Source organism: Mytilus edulis, chromosome 8 (assembly GCF_963676685.1).
Source record: "Mytilus edulis chromosome 8, xbMytEdul2.2, whole genome shotgun sequence".
Taxonomy (NCBI): Eukaryota; Metazoa; Mollusca; class Bivalvia; order Mytilida; family Mytilidae; genus Mytilus; species Mytilus edulis.
The window spans coordinates 60,351,515-60,372,230 of record NC_092351.1 but is presented as its reverse complement, the minus strand read 5'-3'; the positions used below and the strand labels follow the sequence as shown (position 1 = coordinate 60,372,230).

General features: G+C 30.6%; 1 protein-coding gene across 1 annotated transcript in view; it reads right to left on the bottom strand.

Moving 5' to 3' along the window:
• The window catches only part of LOC139486009 (protocadherin-9-like), a 67,963-nt gene that overhangs the window by 40,862 nt on the left and 6,385 nt on the right, over positions 1 to 20,716 (bottom strand). Inside the window, exons 5-6 of the mRNA XM_071270699.1 lie at positions 20,303 to 20,347; positions 4,269 to 4,356 (exon numbers count right to left, since the gene is read on the bottom strand). The gene's annotated coding sequence lies outside the window, so the exon portion shown is untranslated. The remainder of the gene's footprint in view (positions 1 to 4,268; positions 4,357 to 20,302; positions 20,348 to 20,716) is intronic.

Below are 20,716 nucleotides of genomic sequence, written 5' to 3'. Positions count from 1 at the left end.
CACAAACACATGATGATTATGATTTAAGACAAGCCACAAGGTTTTACAATTTGAAAATGATATGTTTTACTCTTACAAAAACAAATTAGGGCTGTTTTCTCTATTTCTAATTCCTTCTTAATGCATATTGCATAAATATTTATCAAAACAATATTGTGTCATTTCTTCCACCAGTGATTTCAATTAATTTTATCAGCTTGTTTTACAAGAAAACAGAAAATAATCCTTCCATACAATTCTCAAAGGTGTGTTTGACTAATCAAACAGACCTAACCTATTGTCACCTGTACAATTCATTATGAAGTAAAAACTTCTACCGTTTCTCTCATCTTGACAGCAAACAAATTTTCCTTCTGTCCAGTTTGTTTACTTAATTTATCATTTCATCTGTTCTCTTAATGAAATTCTGACCAAGAAAAACACTTGAAAATATTTCTCAAATTACTTTAATACCCAAGGGGTGTTATAAGTGATATTATCATCCCCTAAATATTGACTGGTCATTCTTCATTAATTAGGCATGGTCAGTTGTCCAAACCATCTGGTCAACAGGTCATTCAATACACAAATAATTATTATCATCTGGACTGACACTGATTCTAGGTGATATTGTTTACCCAACACCTGAGAAGATTGTTTATATTTATATTCCACACCTCCTTGAAGCTTAAAATTGCTGACAAATTCAAAGCTTGTTTGACCAATAAATTACAAAAGAAATTTCTAATTCAACCTCTCAGTATAATATAGATATACAAGCTTTTATGGTTTGTAGATAAAATATTTTGGTTGTTCATGGCTACTTAGAGATTATATAGTTCACACTCTATTGCAGCTATATATATACTGGGTTCAAAAAGGGGGAGGGTGTTATAATCAAGAAATGTGGTCCCAATGTTTGTATCTAAAAACCAAATTGTTGTCTTAACTTAAGACTCTAGGCGAATGATCACTTTCATATACTACATGTAGTAACATTAGTTGAAGACTAAAAGTTATTATATAATAAGGAGATTTAATAAGGGAACTTTCTAACAGAGACTAAATAATGAGGATTTAAGAAATTATAGGGGCAGCATATGGTCTTCAACAATGAGCAAACCAATAACATTATATTCAGCTATAAAAGGCATGACAAAATGTGAAATAATTCAAATGAAAAAACCAACTGCCAAAGAGAGTACTTTCAAACAGAGAATAAATAATGGTGATTTAAGCAATTATAGGTCATCATATGGTCTTCAACGATGAGCAAACCAATAACATTATATTCAGCTGTAAAAAGCATACTGTGAATTCAGAAATGATTTATTATATTGCAATTTTTGAAGAATAGAAAAAACTGTAAGATTCATCATTGAGATTTCAGGAAAATCTGCACACAAATATATGTAAAAATTTAGAACATGATAATTTGCATTATTTTGATACTCAAGCAGTCAATTTATTTGAGAAGTAAAAACCTTGTAATTATTTCTGAATTTAGGGTAAGTGAAATGGGGATTTTTACTAGCTATACCTCATTACGAGTCAAATGCAAAAATGTCTACCCTGCGTCTTTTGCTTTGTACAATGGAAATAAAGGGGTTTCACATAGACAGAATTCCCATTCCATATTTTTTAGAAATCCATTACATGTAATATAATTTATATTGTGAAATGTTTGACTAATGCTGTAAGTTTCAAGCTGTTGCCTTGATATAAGCTAAAAGCATTCTAGTAATTATTAAATAAACAAATATCTTGATGAATTTTCTGTGCCAGAAGCTAAGTGATGAATAATAATTGAATTTTAATGTATCTAAAAAAAGACAAAAAAATTAAAAAATAAGACAAAAAAACCTACTATCAATTTAAAATTTTACAGGGTCTTCATTTTTCATGTTCCCTTTGTTCCTATGGGACATAATTGATGTTATATCATTACATAAGTAATGTATTCTTTTCTGAGTCACAAGTTTTTTGTCTTTTTTATGAAATAGTAAATAATATACATCTTTTAAATGACACAAGCAGTGAACTCTCCAAAAATTCAAAAAGCATCTGAAATCTATATAAATAGGTGGAATTTTCCAGTTTCATCATGTTTAATCCTATTAATAGCATCAAGAAGACAAATATAATTTTGATAAGAATACACATGACATGTAAAAGATAAGGACCATATTGTTTAAGTTAGTCCTAGGCAGATCACTTCCCATAAAAAGTCTCCATTACAAAATAGACATAAAAATTGTAAAGGTGTAACACCACTAATTCAGGCCCGGCCAGAAAGCACATACCAGAAAGTAGTACATATTTAACACAAAATAGTTCCTACGCATGAGTGTAACTTTCAAAATATGTAGAATATTTAGGTATTTTTGGTATCAAATGAAAGCTGAAGGACTGGTGATCATTGTAGAACACTTTTGGACTTTTAATTTTGAATAGTAAAAAAACTGCACCAAATTTTAAAAAGAGGGTACATTTTGTCTGTTTGTCAGATCTGAAGTACCTGTTTTGGTACATCTGAAGTTCCGGGAACCAGTTCTTTCTTATATGCAATGTAAGGTATGTTGATTTTTTCAGTACAAGACACCATAAAGTGTTGCTTTGAAATGCAATGATTGCCACTTTATTTGAACTTAAAATAAAAGAGGTGTGCCTGCTTGAAACGGAGGAATTTAACATAGAAAGCAATGGGACCATGAATTAGTGGTGTACTTCCTATTACAGAGAATCACCAGAAATCCAATTTTTAGAAGTTGTACCTATTCCAATGAAAATAAGTCAAATAGGATGTTAGTAATCATGTCTAATCATCTTTTTTGGGTCAACCGTCCTGCTTATGGGAAATTTAAGCTCTTAAATTGGCATACTCAAATATGTTAGCCTTTTATGGTCATACAACATGCATGCAGTTAAGACTTGACTCCAAGTTCTCATTTTTGCATTTTTTCTGATTCAAATCAATAAAACATGTATTTTATGACTTGTTTATGGAACAAAATAGCTCTTAGTCAAAATAATCTCATGATTTTTCAAGTTTTTTTGTTTTTCTTATGGTAGCCTTTTACAATCTAGGCAAATGGTATATACTCATATAAGAATTCTTAAATCTCACTGTACATGCAATTTTGGACTAGTTTAGCAAGTTATCTAGCTGAGGGATATATAAATTGCTCTTATTAATCTATGTTTTACCACAGAATTATAATTCATGCAAAAAAAAAGCCTTTTTTCAATTTCAAGAAAAAAGGGGGGATAATTTCTCATTTATGTCTTAAGTTTGGACTAATGTATTGTTATTTAATGAAGAACCTCTGATAAAAATATGACTATTAGTAAGCACATAGCTTTCCTAATAGAAATTAATAAATAAAACAATGATATTGAGAATAAAAAAAATATATTGGCCAATGGTAATATACATATGCAGTTTTCTTTGAATAACCCATATGTTACTACCAGTCCAATTTGAGCTTTAAATTAATAAAATAGTATTTGGACTAAGGCTTTATATGTTTTTTATTGCTTGAAATAGATCATAGAATGAAATAAAGTAATGCTCAAGTCAATATAGCAAGTTTGGTTCTGTTATAGGTGTAACACCACTAATTCAGGCCCGGCCAGAAAGCACATACCAGAAAGTAGTACATATTTAACACAAAATAGTTCCTACGCATGAGTGTAACTTTCAAAATATGTAGAATATTTAGGTATTTTTGGTATCAAATGAAAGCTGAAGGACTGGTGATCATTGTAGAACACTTTTGGACTTTTAATTTTGAATAGTAAAAAAACTGCACCAAATTTTAAAAAGAGGGTACATTTTGTCTGTTTGTCAGATCTGAAGTACCTGTTTTGGTACATCTGAAGTTCCGGGAACCAGTTCTTTCTTATATGCAATGTAAGGTATGTTGATTTTTTCAGTACAAGACACCATAAAGTGTTGCTTTGAAATGCAATGATTGCCACTTTATTTGAACTTAAAATAAAAGAGGTGTGCCTGCTTGAAACGGAGGAATTTAACATAGAAAGCAATGGGACCATGAATTAGTGGTGTACTTCCTAAAGGATAGTCAATTCTGTCCATGCTCTGTATCTGGACTTATTTTGGGCCATTTATAGTTGACTATGTTGTATATGATTTGCTCATTGGTGAAGGCTGTACAGTGACATATAGCTGTTAATTGTTGTGTCATTTCGTCTCTTGTGGTGAGTTGTCTCATTGGCAATCATAACACATCTCCTTTTTTTAAGTTTACAAGTTATATTGTACATACCTGTTTTAGTCCAGGCTTTTTCTATAAACTGGTCACAAATGTCAGTATTCTTTGTATATAATCCAAAAACTTCAAATCAAGATTATTTCTGAAATCAAAAATACAAAATGTCAAAAAATCACTTAACTGTATTTTTCCATCATAATCCAGAATTAATTGACATGTTACAAATATATCCATCTAAATCAAAACAGTGTTTTAATTCTGGTGATGTAAAATCTCGATTTGGTGTGAACAAAGCCTGTCTGTATCCCTGACACGACACCTTGTTTCTCATATGTGGACCGTTGAGATTGATATCGTTATATTCTTTTAAATCTTTTTAAAACAACTTGTGAAAAAACATCAGCAACATTTTCTTTCACATCTTACTACACCCAATTGTTTTGGACATTTGATTTGAATCTAAAACTATTTATCAGCTGTTTTTGAAATTTTAATCAATTTTGGGGAATTGTAATACAGGTGGCTGTTTGTCAACAATAAGAAATTTGAAACCTCACCATTTGAACAATGGGTATTTAAAAAATCAAATCCCACATGGTATATATATTGTTGTAACTGAGTTTCAAAATATTGAATTAATTGAACAACAATTGATTCAAACCAAAGACCCCATTGCAGAAATATTTTGCACATTATGTCTGCCAATTTTCCATAAAAACATGCAGTTTTGTAATATCTATATCAGGACTGAAAAGTCTCAAATGGTCATGACAGTGAACTGCAAATATTCTTTTTAAATTGTTCAACATGCTTAATATTAAAGAATAATTGATCCAAGAAGGATATTTTGGTATGGATACAGTGGCAGATCCAAGGGGGGAGGGGTTTTCGGCCGTTTGAATGGTTGAACCCCCTCTTTTTTGGATGATCAATGCATTTGAATATTTAAATGGAGACATATGGTTGGAACCTGTCCTCTATCCTGGGTTTGACCCCTTTTGAAAATGGCTGGATCGGACACCCCTGGGATAGATATATGAGAGTCCTTTCACTTTGACCCTCAAGAACAATACTTAAAATGAATCTTGGGTTAATTTTTGTGATAAGTGCAGTTGTTGGCATAGACATGTATTTCTAAAAATTAGGATGACTTCCATACATAAATATCTTGACCAAGTGTCAATGTCATCCTTATTTTTCTGCAGATAACAAAAAAAAAAGAGGGGGGGAGGATAGAGATATTGTGAATTATTTAATCTAACATAACTGAATGTACTTTGGATAGTAATAATTGCTGACAAAATAATTCAGAAATCTTTCATGATTATTTTCTGCCACTTAATGGCCGTTATTCTATTCCTACAAGATCCTAATGATAAAAAACTTATATAACAGCAGGTACTTGAATTATTTCTACTGATGTCTTTTTCATATTTAAAGTACATCCCAAAAGTAGCGTAAATTTCAATTTCATTGCATTACGAAAAAGCTTCTAAAACTGGATAAAATCTCCATTTCCAAACATTTTCGGAATATCTTTTGCTGTTAGACAATTTCACGCTGAGGGGTACATTACTGATTTAAATCGTACAAATAATAGAAAGTTATCTAACAGAATGATCATCGTGTGATAATTTAATGTTGCAATATGAATTATATTTCCAGATATAACATATATTCTAGCTAAATTGGGATAACATATTAGTAATCTTCTGAACTATAGGGGGAAATCAGAGAAAATTCTCAAGGCCATACAAACTGATGAGAATAAAATAAATCTGGGGTCAAAGTAAAAAGCTAGCAAACCAACAACATATATAAAAAAATTCGTAAGGGTTCCACGGAACCCGGTGTCTCGCCTACTTTTGCTGTTAATCGCAGACTCAACAAAAATGAGGAAAAACATCAATAAAAATTTCCCTCACGATACTGTCTTTTGATTGCAAGAAGCTTCCAAGTTTGGTAAAAAAATCCAGGATAGTTTATGAATCTAATAAATGTTTTATAAACTTTAACTGCAGACTGTATGTAATGTTAACTGGAAGAAAAGTCCATTTATAAGTAAAATATGGAAAAAGTGAATTTTTTTTTTACAAAATTTACTTCTGAATTATATCTTATGATCAGAAATAAGCTTTTGTCTAAGTTTGGTAGAAATCCAGGATAGTTAAGAACATTATAAAAATTTTAAAAACTTAAACCACAGAGTGAATGTTTTGTTTCTGGCAAAAAAACTAAGTCCATTTATATTAAAGTAAAATACAGAAAAGTGGAAATTTATTTTTACAAAATTTTCTTCTTGATACTATCTTATGATCATAAACAAGCTTCTGTCCAAGTTTGGTACAAATCAAGGATAGTTTATGAAAGTTATTAAAATTTTAAAAACTTTAACCACAGAGTGAATGTAATGTTTCCTCGCAGAAAAACTAAGTCCATTTATAAGTAAAATACGGAAAAGTGGAAATTTATTTTCACAACAATTTCTTCTTGATACTATCTTATGATCATAAACAAGCTTCTGTCCAAGTTTGGTACATATCAAGGATAGTTTATGAAAGTTATTAAAATTTTAAAAACTTTAACCACAGAGTGAATGTAGTGTTTCCTCGCAGAAAAACTAAGTCCATTTATAAGTAAAATACGGAAAAAATGGAATTTTATTTTTACAAAATTTACTTCTGGATACTTTCTCATGATCATAAACAAGCTTCTGTCCAAGTTTGGTAGAAATTCAGTATAGTTTAAGAAAGTTATTAAAATTTCAAAAACTTTAACCACAGAGTGAATATTTGTGGATGCCGCCGCCGACGGAATGTAAGATCGCTTAGTCTCGCTTTTTCGACTAAAGTCGAAGGCTCGACAAAAACCTAATGATAGCTTGGATTTGCTTATATACCCATTTTCCCTAAAAAAAACCAACTTTAACATTTATGAGACTTATGCAAGAATTGTCAAAACGTTCTTCAAAGATTTATCTTGATTTTTGAAAATCCTCTTGCGTCAAACTTCTAAAACTTACATAATTCTCTTCAGAGCAATAACTACATACTTGTTAAATTTTCATGTTATAAAAGTGCAAAATTTAAATTTTGAGTTTGCTTATGCCAAATTACTTTTTATCAAAACATAAGGACATTATATTTGGAACTTACAATTTCCCAAATTGCATTTTTACAATGACCATTTGTACAATATAATGAAAATCTACTAAAAACAAATTTTAACTTTAAGATAATAAACTTGTAGTATTCACACGATTACTACCCTGAAGAAATAAGATATGGGTGAGGAAACAACTTTTGCACCTTTTAAGAAATTAGATCTGGGTGAGGAAAAAACTTTTAGACCTTTTACGATATCTGATCATTTCGTTGTAATACATCTTTGTTTTACACTAAGTGCAGAGCTTTTAATATACTTCCTTGCTCAATACAGATATTGTAATTTTATTTTCCTTGAAGTGCTTGTAACCTATATTTATCACAGATGTGTTTCACCGATTTTATTACTGCTGAAAGGATGAGTTCACTTGACAAATTCAGAAATCTAACTTGACTATAAAAAAATACAATGTGACATACAGTAATTATATGATTTTCCAATTAGCAATGACTTATACTAGCAACAAAACTTTACGAAACCATGTTTGGTTTTTTTCGGCTAGATTTGCCCATACTGGCAACCAGTCAAAGAGCTGAGATATCAGAAAACAATTAATATCAAATAACACATTAATAAATGATAGAGGAAATTAAAACAACAGCCAAAAGAAATTTAAAAGAAAAAAGAAAAAAGAAAATGTCCAAAAAACATCACCCAGAAAAATTGATCGAAAGACACCAATCCCACTGTACATGAAAAAGCAAAAGATGAAATTTAAAGTCCCGATATACAAATATTTGTTTTAAAATATCCTATCCCACTCATGCCACTCTTTTCATCTTTTCAAATTCTATATTCTCAAATTTAAAATTAGATCTTTCAAAAATATCTAAGTTTTTTTCTGTCTTTTAGATGACTACTCAAGCTTCCCAAAGTGTCAGAAGTTTTATCAGATTAAACCTTGGATTATTGGGTCACCGCTTGCCACAAACAATACAGTATTCTCTGTTAGCCATTATAACAATTCCACACTTAAACAGTGAAATTAAACATAAAAGAAACATTTATGAGTATTTACAATATCAACCGTGTTTAAATCGATGCTTTCAAAATTTGTAATTCGATAACCCTTTTATTAAAACACTGGTGCAACGAATTTTCAAGTACCAGGAGATCAGTGGGTGATTTGAATGTTATCTATTTTAGTGTTTTCGATTATGTTTTTGATAGTTTAGTTACATTAACAGATATCTATAGAAAGTCAAAGTCCGTAAAATTTACATCAATAAACGCCAAACTACACTACCGTATCTTTTCAAACAAGAAAAGACCATGTGTTAAACAGATTAGAAGATATATCAAATTGGTTGTGTTCAAACGACTCATTTCACAAGATTTGGCCAATCTATGGGCCTTTATGTTACCCAGGAGTGCAAAATGGGGTAGAAATAATGTGTTATTTTCACGGGATGTAATTGTAATAGCTTGAGATGATTGTGATAGGGACTATAATATTAGGGTACAGACAGTGCAGATTTCTTTAAACTTGGTATCTCTGTATCAGAAGGGTCATGGAGGATTTAAAAAGTGGATTAACAAACAAATTTGATAAAAGTTTTAAAATCAATGCACTTTATGGTTTCTTCTTTGAAAACTTAAGCAGCAGGGAAAGGAAGAAAATTGGTCGGATGGTACTATAGAAAACTTTTTTATAGCTTGCTGTTTGGTGTGAGCCAAGGCTATGTACTGAAGGCTGTACTTTGACCTATAATGGTTTACTTTTATAAAGTGTGAGTTGGATTGCAAGTTGTCTCATTGGCACTCATACCACATCTTAATTAAATGAAGTAATAATAATGATCTAACAATAAACCAAAAGAAAGTAATTTTAAAATGATGAAAAATACTAAAAAGGTCCTCCCTCATATTTTGGATTGATTGATCATATGCTATAGTGTTTAATGCCACTTTCTGCACTATTGGCTGATCATGGTGGTCATTTATATTGGTGGAGGAAGCCAGCATGTACAGGTAGCACAAACCTGTGGCCAGAAAACTGAGTCCTAGTCAATTACGATTGGAGACAAACGCACCTGCCACATGTAGGGTATAAATTAACTCACAACTTCAGTAATCGGTCCTGAATATGCATGAAATATTTGCCACTGGATGTTAAGCAACCAACAATCAATCAGTAATACAGACTATTGATACAATCGATTAACTACTTCATCCACTAAGCCATGGAGGGCTCCTAATATATTGGAAAGTTACTGTAACAGTTTATGGCTTATGTATTATAACAAGTTCAGTGACAGTGTTACAAATGTCAGTTTTTCATAAACACAGATTTCCAGTGAGACGACAATTGTAGATGCAAATTTCAAATAAACTTTCAATTGAAGAGGGGGAAAGGACCTTTATCGGGACTCCAGGATCGGGTGTTTTTAAACTCAGGATTTTGGGATCCTGGAATTCTTTTTTCAATATGTTGGGATTTAAATTTATTAAAATATGGGACCTCAGGATTTCGTGTTTTGAAGCCTGGGATTTCGAGATCAGGTCCCCTCCTACCCCCCCCCCCCCCCCTCATTGAAAAGAGCTCTGGTCTTATAATGATTGATCGATAGTTGTTTGCTTAATGTCAATTGGTCTAGTTTTGTGTAGATTATAAATTTTGTTATTAAACTGCTCGGATCACGGCCAAGCTGACTACATAGCAAGCATATTTCACTTCATATCTTCTTTTTCGCATCTCAATTTGTTAACTTGATGGTGAAGGGGTATTTTAAAGATTTCAAGTTTTCAATTACATTCAGGTGTCCATTTTAGAATAAAGTATTCTACCCTCGAGATTCTACCAAAATTCCTTAATTCAATCACAGACACAGGTATTAGGTCCATAATTTTTCTCTATTTCTCAACTGTCATTAGTGATGTAAAATTAGGACATTTATTTAAGAAAGAGCCACAACAAGACTGAATAAGAACAACGATATATCATCTGTATCACCTAAGATAGCGACAAAGGTTTCTCCATAAAACTATAAACATGACAAAATATATTTTTGGCCGACAAGGTACTACGATCACAGTCGGAACAATGGATGAACACAGGATGTTTTATGTCTCTTGTACTCTGTCACAAGTCAACCTTAGCTTATAATCTGTCATCTTAAACAAATAATTTATATTTTTGTTTTTGTTTATATACATTATTGGCCACTTGAATGTTTTTTATATAGTGTTGTTCTAAAATGTTTCTCTTTTTTTTAATAATTGAGTTCAAATTCAATGATTTGAAGCCACCTATACATAATGAATTTTAATATTAATTAGAAAAAAGTACTTTAAAAGTTTAATCAGAACTGAGCAAGATGTATTTATGTGTCATTTGAAAAACAAATTTCCAGACATACACACATCAATCGAGATGCTATGTTCTTCTGTTACTTATTATCTGATGTAATAGGTACTATTTGGTCCTAAATCTAAAGTCAAAACTTGACTTTTCAAATGATAAAGCACAGACTACAAGATATGCCTTTCACTAATACTTCTATCAAAAATGTAATAAATAGGCCATGGTCAAGGCTAAAATCTGACATTTTTAATCTACCCTGCCAATATCATCATCTCCCCATGTCAACATTTGTCAATTTACATAAATGTGCAATAATTACAACAAAATCAAGTGTCAAACCACCTAAAACAAGATGTACAGGACTCCAGATGCATAACATATTGTATTTTGATCTCGCTAAACATCATCAACGGGACACACTTCAACCATGTGACACCATGTTAGGAGTGATATTAAAATACATGTCATGTTTTTTATGACGAGATTAATGGTCATTCTACATCAGCTTGACGATTTTTAAAGACTAATTTTTCATGAAGCCTTGTCATCATTTACATACTAATTAATAAAAACACCGCCATAAAAACTCAGTTGTTTTTTTTACGTATTGCGTGCTGCAGAGAGGTAGAAGTTTGCTGACAGATGCGTGATACTTTGATGTGCTGTTAAATCATTTTTCTATGAATAAAAAATATAATTTTATGCAGACTGTCACCGTAATTTAATTAAGTATAAATAAAATTTGCATAAATTAAATACGAAACGACAACAACTAATTATTTCAGCAGGTTAAAACTAGGCATTGGAATATGTTAGAATATATATACATGTGTATATATATATATATTGCTTACATTTGTCCTGCCAAAGGACATCCATTGGAATATGTTAAAAATTAAAATTGAGAATGGAAATGGGGAATGTACGTGTCAAATAGACAATTAACCCGACCAAAGAGGAGAAAACAGCAGAAGGCCACCAATGGGTCTTCAAAACAGCAAGAAAATCCATATAAAGTCAGATATTACCAAAGCAGGAAACTTATATTTAATGATCAACTAAATGCATATGAAAAGTTTTTTACAAAAAAAGATTACATGCTAAATATAACTGACAGTTTATTCTGTTAAAAACAGGGGGGAAACAAATGTTTTTTTACTAGTAAAGGATTAAGATGTACTAATACCTTATAAAACCCCCATTAACCAATTATCACCCAATCTTACTGTAATTATGCCTTCAATACACTTTTGTTTATCCATTGAATGATTTTCCAAGTTTCCAAACCTCCATTAAGAGATTTCAGGTAATCCAATCATAGCGATTACAAAATCCATTTGAAATACCCCAAGTGTTGAATACAGAATGATCAGGTATTGTTCTGACCAATGAATGGTCAAGCGCCAGGACGCACATTAGCATCTGTTACAGTTACAATACAAGACCGGAACAAAATGGACATAAAATGTTATTTTTAGGATCTTGTTATAATAGAAAACTTTCTCCTTTTCTTCTATAAAAGGCAATTTAGGTTGTAAAATTTTGTATTATATTTAACAGTAACTATTATAGCACAGCCCATAAAAAAAAATCAAAGGATGAGAATGTCGAGTTCACGCTGACCATCAACAGATTAGCGGTGATTTTTCTAACTATAAATTTATAAAGCTGTAAGAATGAATGGAACTTTATACGGCCAAAAATTGAAAGAACTTTGAACACAAGTTTTTCGTCCTATGCCATAATGGTTTCTCTTAGTAAACTCAGTTATAAAAAAATTTGTTTTAAGGCTGAGTTTATTTAAGTGCCTCGAAAATCAACCTAACGATGTTAGAGTAGATTTGTATATATAATATATATATATATTTCAATAGAACATTTTAAGTATCTAAGAAGATTTTTATGAGTTTTATTTACACATTATTCTATATTTTTTTTTATTTTTTTAGAATTTGGTTATTCTTTATTGATTTTTTGCAAATCTTTAACAAACCTTTTTTTTTTGCCCATTATTATCTTTTCCTTATTCTCTTGCACATCTTTCAATATAGATTTTTTTGCCCATCTTTTTAGATCTCTATTTATTTTTTTGCCTGTTATTTTCTTTTATATATACCTTCATTTAGACCATCATCTATTTTAATTGTTCATCTAAAACTTTTAAGTGATAATTTATTCATTTGGTTAGTAATTAATTAATTTGTCTAAACCATTTATATAAATTACAATTAGCCTATACAATGTATTACAGACTTGTTTTTAAAACTTAATTAAAATTGTTAAAAGGTCAGCTCGTTTTATGAACAAATATCATTTCGATATATATACATGTACACAAATTTTTAGAGATAAAAATTCATACCTGCATTCACCAGAGAAGAAAGTGACAATTTTAACACATCTTCACAATAATAACAATATTATGTTTTCGTTTATCTTAATATTTTTTCAAATAGGAACATTATAACAAGTGCAATAAAATTGATCAACATCTCAAATTGTGCAAAACAACAGAAGGCCCTCTCAATAATGGATTTATTAATTTTACAAATTATATAATTAATTGCATTTTAAACCTGAAATGTTTAGATTTCTCATTTTTCACTTGAACTAATCTTATAATTAAAAAAATAATTGATTTGTTTAATGTACTGCTCTATTCTTTCATCTTAGAAGATAAGATTTTATCTTGATATATTAAAGGTGGTCGAACAAGATTATCTCCCCTAGAAGAACAGTTACTTTTGTCAGAAGGGGTATGAGAACGAGATTTGTATCTTTTTTCGTTTCTTAAAACTTTTTACCTTTTAAGTTAGCCACCTATATCTGCAGGAAATTCCATTAAAATTTTTTGATTATAATCTTAAGTGTTTAGGGAACAATAGATTTCACAGGTTTGAAAGCTATTGAGGTGACTACTACAATCTTTTTATGTTGTATTTAGACACCCCGGGGTGAGGTGAAAACAACATTTCAATCCCCTGACCAATCGTAATAGACATTTAATTTACTTCTAATGAAGTTACTGTAGTTAATTTCTGCTGAATTAGGCTCTTATAATCAAATTTTTATTCATCAAAGAAGACATTCATAAATAATTGACCTGAGTCTAGGGCAATGAGAACGAAATGAGAATAAAAACCTCCATGTCCTTTTTTACTTGTGCCGATTTTCTCAACATTCACTCATTGTTAAATTCAATACTATTTTATTAAATAAAACAATTCTTTGTGGTGTGTTTAACACATGTCACATTAGAGCAGCCGACCATTTTGAAATTTTATTTTTTGTAATTGGTCAAGTGAAATAGATGCACAGACAGACAGTGAATGACCACAACAAAATTACTGTGTCTGCACTTGATAAAATATGTCAAAAACGTGTTCACAATTTGCAATCTTTCCTGTCAATTTGAAATGAAACCACTAAACAGATTTAACTATTCAAATACTTATTTCTTTTGAAAACATATTTTCGCTCTGGTTTTAACTTTTTTTTAGCATGCAGACCTATGTAAACTTCATACTTAACCATTTCTACCACAATTTGTCACCACTTCAGGTTTTGGTTCACTTATAGATTTTCAATTTCAAATTAGATTCAATTTCATTGGGTATCATATCTTTTGGTGGTTTTACAAATTGAATAAGGAAATATAACATTTAGTAATGGTTTACCACAAGTTTTAATTAGTCATACACATGAACATATTACTGTAAATTCATTACTAGTTAGTGGGTACTCATTTTCTTAGATTTTGAGGCTGTATGTGAACATTTAATTCAAGTGTTCAATCAAATAGAAATTTCCTATGTATGCAAATTCTTCAAAAATGATCAAGCACTCAAGAGTAATTGAAAATACAATTTTCCCAATTTATGGACAATTGGTAGCAAGTAAAATAAATCCTTGATATTAGAAGTAAGCAGATTTTTTTCTTTTATTTGAAACATTGAAATTATTATGTAAAGTATAATATCAGACATTAAGGAGGATTTTCATAAAGTCAGAGTTAACTGTTATCTCAATACATAATTAAACATCCATAAACAGCATATTGGCAAGCATTTACAAACAAGAAAGCAAAATGCAACGTAAATTAAGAATTTCTGTGTTTAAAAAAGATATGATGGTAAATTCAGAAATGGTTTGAAAAAAAATGTCATTAAGCAGTGATTGGACAAAGGCTTAAAAAGTTTAGAAGATTGCACTTGGTTGACTCAATCTAATTAAAATGAGCTGTAATTATATTTTATTTGTAAACACAAACAGAATACAGGACCAGACCTAAGCTCCCCAGGATATGAAACAATATTGTCATTAAACCTATTGATTCTGTAGACTCTATCCCTGCCACCCTACTGTTAACCTGCCAGAAACTTGCTTCATTAAATTACACCACTTCAGAAAGGAAATTATGTACCAGACTATGCGATCTTGCTAATTAATGTTGCTACACAATGTATTTATATTAGCACCGAACCCTGTTATTGCCATCTACTTTAGAATGATGATAAACCAAAATCTACTCATTATCCTAAACCAATTATACAGTTTATGCTTCCCTTTCATAACATTTTCACAATGCCGTTTCTCAGATAGCGGAATGATTTTTGCAGTTTTTTAATATGAAGTGCACATTTGTGTAACTTCTTCAGTTGTAATTCTCAGTAACTTTATCACAATAAAAGTCTTTTTTTCATGCATAATTTTAATCAAATACGAATATTTGTGATATGGAGGAAATCACAAAGATATATTTTTACTTCATTATTTTTAATCTGTTTCAACAGTTCTTTCAGTGCTTTGATAATGAGGTGATCTTTTTTTAGGAGAACAAGAAAATCAGTTAAAGATTGCTATCATACCATGAAAATGAAATTACTGTCAGCGAAGTGATGAAATATTGTTATAAGAATGTGTCATAGTGCAAAAACAATTACAGCATTTTCACAACTTTACAACTATTCACAAAAAATACTTTTTGTCAATTATTTTCCTCCAAAAATTCAACACTTCAGTTAAAATGGATAGTTTGTTGTTGAAAGGTGTCTTAACTTTTCCCAGTAGTAATTAATCATTGAATACTTACTTTAAAAAAAAGTAAGATTTTTTTTAGCTTCATTTCTAAAGACAATACATTGATATATTGATATACACTTTAGACATTTCTGTTTTTTGTTAAAAAAAAAGAAATGTAATTAATTAGTTAAAATTTATAAGAAATAAAAACAAGGGAGTTTTTCTTTTAAAAAACGTATTATTTTAACTCCATATCAAAAGAGACAAATCTGTCTCATAAATTTTTGTTTTTTTGTAAATTATAAAAGAAAAATAATTTTATTGTTTTGTTGTTAGCTTGCATCCATCTCATTGACCATTGAAATATACCCTACATCACTTTTTTTTTTTATTAATTCTATATAAATGACTCACACGGAACATCTCCATTATGAAAATGACAATATTTTACATTAAATATAATATATCAAAAGTAAAAACTTTTAAAATTTATTATCAAAATTTAATTTTCAACAAAATTTAAGATTTTTTTACGATAAATCAGCTTAACCAATTAAACTCTGTCTTTTATAAAACTATTATCACGTCTATCCATCACAACATAAAACAAACTCATCTATCAAGAATTTAGACTGATAAAGAAATAAATTTGACAATAAAATAAAATGTATCTTTGACAAATTTTAATGCTATAAAGAAGACCAATATATTTTAAAATGTATAATATAGCTATCAAAAGATTAAGATGGAAATGAAATTGCCTCTAATGGGTCAAACCCTTTAAGATAATAGAGATAGACTAATAGCCCATTTCTCTGTTTGTCTCCCATTTTCTCTGTGATCAGCCGAGCATCGAACCCTGCATGCATATAGAGAAAATGTTATATTTTAATGACAAAATATATTCAGCCTTTGAGCTTCTTCAAAATCCATTTCTCATCCATAAAAATATGAATAATTTCATAAAATGTTTAGTCACATACCGTAAACGAGTGTTATATGATTATATGCTATACAAACTATCTAGATATGTTTTCTTATAAACTGACCCCTGGCCAAACATCTCTTTAACATGCTCGGGTCAGCAATGTATTAACCAGACATGTTTATTATATTTTAAATATATACAATTAAGTGAATATATGTTTTATTGCTAGACTAAACAGTCACAGTCATTGTTGCAAGCTACCAAAAAGTGCAATTCTACTGATACTATAAGCAATACGTATTGACAAACTTTTTAGGGTTTTATGATGCTTTATCTTTGATTCTGGGTTATTTAAAGTATTTTGGCAAAATTTTTAGCTTTATATTTGGGTACATGGTATAGTTAAGTGTGTGGATTTGGGTCTATATAGTAATGAACCATTGAAAAGATTTTCCATAAAGGAGAATACAATTTCCAAGAACTTGTATCCATTTACAACATAAAGGAGCATAAAATTCTTTAAAACTTGTATACTGTGTGTGGATTCATTCATTTTCATAGGTACCAATTTTCATGGTTTGAGGAAAACTTGCATCTTTGAGGACATGTGATTTCGTTGTTTTTCCAAAATTTGTATACAACCTGACAGAAAATATGCATTTCGTTGAACATTTAAATTCATTCATTACCTTAACACACAAAATCAATGAAAATTGGTATCTTACGAATAATAATGAATTTACAGGATATGAAACAAGAATGTGTCCCCAGTACATGGATGCCCCACTCGCACTATCATTTTCTATGATCAATGGACCGTGAAATTGGGGTCAGAACTCTAATTTGACATTAAAATTAGAAAGATCATATCATAAGGAACATATATACTAAGTTTCAGGTTGATTGGACTTCAACTTCATCAAAAACTACCTTGACCAAAAACTTTAGCCTGAACAAACGAACGGAAGGACGGACCGACACAGACCAGAAAACATAATGCCCCTCTACTATTGTAGGTGGGGAAAACCAATAACCAGCGGGAAAGCATCTAGTAGCACCTTGTTAATATTTTGAAGAAGTAGATGCAAAAATGCAAACAAATTTTTGAGGTTACACAAAAAATTATCAATGTTAAATATAATCCTTTCTCATTTACTGATAGATATTTATGAATGATAAAAAACTGCCTGTAACAATACATGCAGTTTTAGTTAACACCTCTCCATTTAAAACGTTTGATCTCTATTTGTATTAACCTTTAAAAAGTATCTTCTCTTAGTACTATTATATATAATGACTGATAGTATAGTCAATGATCACCCACAAGACATATTACTCATTCCAACCCCAGGTGTTTTTTTATCGGTAAAATTTATAAATATTTATGGGAGACGAGATCATGAACTTTTGTTAAAATATACAAAGTTTATATCTACACAAAAGTTTATAAAGTAATGAGAGAAAAAGAATGGGATGAACGAATAAGAGAACATACATCTGAAGTGTGAGGTGATAGAAGTTTCTGTTTATTTAGGGTTGACTCACAAGGCTTCACCCATCTAGGCTGTAAAATTGCAGTGTGGCTTTTAGTTGGCTAAGACTTTAAATTAGATGCCTACTGTAGGATAGGTGCATGCCGCATACTCTGCAAATATGATGGCATTTGCAAGGCAAAATTTCTGTCCAATCCACCATGCTCTCCTTTTTAGGTTTCTATAAAGGGAACTATGCATGTGTAATGCATGCCGTCCTATCATTACTAAATGGGGGTCTATTGTTGAAGGTCTGCCTGAATCTTTTATCCTTATGATTTTAAAGTTTTAATTTGCTTTTATTGATAAAAAGATTTCTTACATTGGCTTATCAGAATCACAGATTGCAGTCATACTTTTTATCTGATCAGAACAAACCTAGGACAAATTATTCAGAGAACCTTCATTTAATAAATCATTCTTGCTAAGATGTTGAAATTTGCAAAGTAGTTTCATAAGAACATGAAAATGTGTTTTCCCATTAGTTTACTTGAAACTTTGTGCCACTATCAATGTGGCCATGTTTACCACTTGTACAACATAAATGAAGACTGTTATGTAACTGGACTTCCAAGTCATCAATCCTGTGAAGTTTATATATATATATTTCATCTACTACTTTCAGAAGAAGAATATTAAAGAACAAAAGAATGATCATTTACAGAGGACTTATCATGCACTATATTTGGTAATTTAAGCCCAATGGGTTTCTGACAAGAAGGAAATGAGATGAGGGGAGAAGACTCCAATTGTCAGGGGCTATTTACAAAAAAACAAGATGTGTATGATTGCCAATGAGACAACTCCACACAAGAGACCAAAATGACACAGACATTAACAACTATGGTCATACAACTTTACCCAGAACTTCAGGGCCTACTTCGATTCGTCCAACTCGGGTAACCAGAGTTTCACGATTTGCAATAGAAGTAGCAGAGTTTTATCATTTTACAACGCTCGAGTTAACTCGATATCAACCCTGCCCCTGACCAGGTTTAATTGAGTCGAGTTAATTGTCAAGATGACCACGAAAGAGACAGGAGTGCTTTTCAAAAATATATTTTCTACGATTTAAACGTATTTTAGCCATTTTATGTGACGAAATAGAAGTTTAAGTGTACAATATCAATAGTCACATTAAAAGACAACAATATATATCTATGTTATTACATCAATGTCCATCAATTGTAAACAATTGCTAAAATATACACATATACACATGTGTATCTCCGTTATACTTTTCAGAAGGGTGCAAGGTGACATTTACTGTTCTTGTGTTTTGGGCGTGTTTTATTCATTGTTATTGGCTATTGTGAATATTTTTTTAGCTGTTAACTGTTATTGTCAAAATCAGTTCACAGTTCTTCTCTTATTAGGACCCCCTTTGCCCCCTTTCCGTAATATATCCTATATACTCAGCCATGTTTGGGGTGGTTATAAGGGGTCAGATCCTGGGATCCCAGGAAAAAAATCTTCGAATCCTGAAGATTCGATATAAATGAAAACTTTGCATTTTCCCGCTGAGGTAAAAGAAAGCATTCCCTGGGTAACAAAGTTGTCAATAATTGTATTCAGATTTTGTCAGAATCAATTATTTACTGAATTGCCATCCTTTATTCATCATGACTAAAAATATGGTTTAGTATCGTAAATTCCTCCATGATGTTAAGGTAAACAATGGACCTCGAGTAACTCTCCATCAGAGCTTTTGATTCAATTAATATGCTCTTGGCGCATGCACAATCAAACCTAAAAATTGAACTCGAGTAACCAGAGTTGGACGAATCGAAGTAGGCCATGAGTACAAAATTTGTGCTTGAAACATCAAATCCAGTGTTTTGATTGGTTAAATATATAGTGAGAGTATGATTATAGTACATGTAATACAAAATTAAATTACTGCTGAGCTAATTAATAAAAAAATTAATAAAAATCATTGGTTTAAAAATCTAAAAGTCAAATATTTGGGTATTACAAGGCTGCCACCTCAAATCCAAATACATTTTTGTACTGCAATATTATTAGTTTTTTAAAGAACATTACATTAGGTTTTTATAATCTACTTAAAAGTTGAGAGCATTTTTTAGGATTTTGTTTAAATTTAGGATAAATGTGCTATTTTAATTTCTAAATTTACCTGATATGAAACCAACACTCCTTTTTCTGTATTTAAAATCAGCCTCTACAGTCTAGAAAAATCAAAACCCAATTGTTGTTAGGTTATCCTCCTAATTTACTAATTAATCCAAATAGTAACTAGTTATCTTACAGAAAACACTCTTTCGACTGAATAGACAATTCTGGACTGTAACTAATTCTTTAACTTCCCTCAAACTTTTTTACGGTCATGTTGTAGCCCCCAGTTCATAAAAAAGCCATAAAATTGAATTTTATTGAAATTCCCATTCAAATACCTGTAAGGTAGTTGCATAAGAAACTGACATGTATCTGTTCATTTCAATAAGTATGATTAGAAATTGACACCTTTTTAATACCACTGAATCAATGTGATTTAATCAAGTGTGTCCTGTCACACGTCAAGTACCAGTCG